This window comes from Peromyscus maniculatus, chromosome 4, assembly GCF_049852395.1.
Source record: "Peromyscus maniculatus bairdii isolate BWxNUB_F1_BW_parent chromosome 4, HU_Pman_BW_mat_3.1, whole genome shotgun sequence".
Classification (NCBI taxonomy): Eukaryota; Metazoa; Chordata; class Mammalia; order Rodentia; family Cricetidae; genus Peromyscus; species Peromyscus maniculatus.
In genome coordinates this window covers 3,568,074-3,571,769 of record NC_134855.1, presented here as the reverse complement: position 1 = coordinate 3,571,769, position 3,696 = coordinate 3,568,074, and the positions used below count along the sequence as shown (strand labels likewise).

The 3,696-nt window shown below is 43.4% G+C and overlaps 1 pseudogene; it reads left to right on the top strand.

Moving 5' to 3' along the window:
• Positions 1-216: 216 nt before the first annotated feature.
• Positions 217-1,335, top strand: LOC102919486 (L-lactate dehydrogenase A chain pseudogene; annotated as a pseudogene).
• Positions 1,336-3,696: the final 2,361 nt, after the last annotated feature.

Sequence of the window (3,696 nt, the reverse complement as noted above, 5' to 3'; positions counted from 1 at the left end):
GAACACACAGAGATCTACCTAGCTCTGCCTACCAAGTGCTGGGATTAAAGGCATGCACCATGAATGCCCAGCTCCGCTATGGCTTACTGTTAGCTCTGACCCCCAGACAACTTTATTTATTAACATACAAATAAAATCACAATTCAGGTGCTGGAGCCTCTGTCGCCAAGCCCAGACCACACTGCTGTTCATCGTGCACTAGCGGTCCCAAGAGGTTCAAAGTCCACTAAGATGGCAACCCTCAAGGACCAGCTGATTGTGAATCTACTTAAGGAAGAACAAGCCCCCCAGAACAAGATTACAGTTGTTGGGGGTTGGTGCTGTTGGCATGGCTTGTGCCATCAGTATCCTAATGAAGGACTTGGCCGATGAGCTTGCCCTTGTTGATGTCATGGAAGACAAGTTGAAAGGAAAGATGATGGATCTCCAGCATGACAGCCTTTTCCTCAGAACACCAAAAATTGTCTCTGGCAAAGACTATAGTGTGACTGCAAACTCCCAGCTGGTCATTATCACAGTGGGGGCCTGTCAGCAAGAGGGAGAAAGCCGACTCAATCTGGTCCAGCGAAATGTGAACATCTTCAAGTTCATCATTCCCAATGTTGTGAAGTACACTCCAAACTGCAAGCTGCTTATTGTTTCAAACCCAGTTGCTATCTTGACCTACGTGGCCTGGAAGATAAGTGGCTTCCACAAAAACTGAGTTATTGGGGGTGGTTGCAATCTGGATTCAGCTCGGTTCCGTTACCTGATGGGAGAAAGACTGGGCATTTACCCACTAAGTTGTCATGGATGGGTCCTAGGGGAGCATGGAGACTCCAGTGTGCCTGTGTGGAGTGGTGTGAATGTTGCTGGTGTTTCCCTGAAGAACCTGAACCCAGAACTGGGCAGCAATGCAGACAAGGAGCAGTGGAAGGAGGTTCACAAGCAGGTGGTTGACAGCGCCTATGAGGTGATTAAACTCAAAGGATATACATCCTGGGCCATTGGCCTCTCCGTGGCTGTCCTGGCTGAGAGCATGATGAAGAATCTTAGGTGGGTGCATCCCATTTCTACCATGATTAAGGGTCTCTATGGAATCAAGGATGATGTCTTCCTCAGTGTCCCTTGTATCCTGTGACAAAATGGAATCTCAGATGTTGTGAAGGTGACTCTGACTTCTGAAGAGGAGGCCCGCTTGAAGAAGAGCACAGATACACTCTGGGGCATCCAGAAAGAGCTGCAGTTCTAAAGTCCTCAGATGTCCTAGAGCTTCACTGTCCAGGCTGCAGCAGGGTTTCTATGGAGACCACACACCGTCTCCTCATCTGAACTGTGTTTATGTTGTTGTGTAAAGGTGGCAGTCCCCACAGCTCTACCCTGCTGCTAAGTGTACTTGTGTAGTGGTAACCTGGTTGGTGTGGCAGTCCCACTGTCGTCCCACTGTCTCTGAGACACACTGCCAACTGTGTGCAGGCTTCCGTTATCTTGGGAGCCTGCTGTGTCTGCTACGCACCCTCGCCAACATGCCTAGGCCAGTGAGTTCCCAGTTAGTCATAACGTGGCTCCAGTGGGTAAATCCATCATGCATATTTGTGCATAACTATTCTAAAGGATATTATTTTGTGTATTATGTGTCTGTAATGTGCATTGAAATACTGTATGAAAAGTAAGATTTGCATATGGATGATGCAACCAACTACTCAAGTGTCATGCCAATGAAAACACCAAATAAATCTTGAACAGTGATTACTCTGCAAAAAAAAATCACAATTCAGTACAAATAAAATATCACCATATCTATTATCTCTACTTCACATGTAAAAAAGCTTATTTCATGATAAAACTGTTATTTTTTTGTAGTTTGGGAACATTTATACATCCATAAAATGTGTTTTGATAAAGTCCACTCTCTACCCTCTCCTCTCCTATTTCTCTTTTATACCTCAAGTTGTCCTGACTAGTTTTATGTCAACTTAACAGGCTAGAGTCATCTGAAAAGAGGGAACCTCAATTGAGAAAATACCTCCATAAGATATAGGTGTAGAGTATTTTCTTAATTAGTGATTGATAGGGGAGGGCACAGCCCAATGTGGGTGATGCCATTCCTGGGCTGGTTGTCCTGGGTTCTATAAGAAAGCAGGCTGAGCAAGCCATGGAGGCAAGCCACCAAGTAGAACCCTTCCATGGCTTGTGTATCTGCACCTCTCCCCAGAATCCTGCTCTGTTTGAGTTCCTGTCCTGTCATCCTTCAGTGATGAACTGTGCTGTGAAAGTGTGAGCCAAATAAACCCTTTCCTTCACAAGTTTATTTGGTCATGGTGCTTCATCACAGCAGTAGTAACCCTAACTAAGACATCTACCAATATTCCCTTCCAGTTTCATGTGTTATTTTTTTAAACACATGGAGTCCACCTAGTGATGTCAGCTTGTGCATGGGTATAGGGGCAACTTACTGGATCACAGATAGCCCTTCAGAAACCAAATTCTTGACTAAAGCTGGCTCCCTAACTCTCAAAAGCCATCAATTGCACTGTATCCTCAGCTAGAGGTGGGAATTCATGCACACTTCTCTCATCCATGCTATGATTTTGTCTGGATTGATCTTGTACAGGTCTTGTATATGCTGTGTTAGCCTGTATGATTTCATATATGAACCTGCCATGTTGTGTCCTGGAAAATAATTTCTCTGTAGTCCTCTACTGTCTTTGGTTCTTACAACATTTCTTTGAGCCTTTGGATGAAAGGGCATGATATAGATGTCTCATTCAGGTTTATCACTCTGAAATCTCTTATTCTCTGAGGCTGACCAGTTGTGGGTCTCTGTGTTAAATTCTATCTACTACAAAAAGAAGTATATCCATTAAAGATTGAGAGGCACATTATCTATGACTATAAAGATAAGAACTTAGGGGAAATTTACTACCATGTACATTTAGCAGAATAATAGTAGTAGATTCTTCTATCAAAATTATGAACTTCCTACCCACAAATTCTTATTCCAGTGTGGTGGTTTGAAAGAAATGGTCACCAAAAGGAGTGGCACTTTTAGGAGGTGTGGTCTTGTTTGAGGAAGTGTGTCACTGTGGAGGTGTGCTTTAAGGTCTCATATATGCCCAAGCCATGCCCAGTGAGACAGGCCACTTCCGTGAGTCAAGATGGAGAATTCTTACCTACTTCTTTAGCATCATGTCTGCCTGTACACCTCTTTTGCACCAGGATGATAATGGACTAAACCCATGAAAATGTAAGCCACCCCAATCAAATGTTTTTCTTTTATAAGAGTTTCTGTGGTCATGGTGTCACTTCACAGCAATAGAAACGTGAATTAAGGCAGAAGTTGGTACCAGGGATGGGGTATTGCTACGATAGGCCTGATTATGCTTTTTTTGGGAAGAATCTGGCCTCGGTAATTTGGGTTAGAAAAGCAGTGGAATGCTTTTAATGGGCCATGGGAGGAGTATGGAAGACAAAGGTGCTGATAATGATTTGAACTGAATAGAAACTATTCTTGTGATATTTTAGTGAAGAATGTGGCTGCTTTTTGCCCTTGTCCAAAAAGTTTGTCTGAGGCTAAAGTGAAGAGTTTTGGATTAATTCCCTTGGCAGAGGAAATCTCAAGAGTTTAGTATAAACTCTTTTGTGGTTACTCTAATGAAATATATGAACGAAAAGGAGCAAGCTGAGCAAGGGAAAATATTTGAGGAGAAAAGGAGC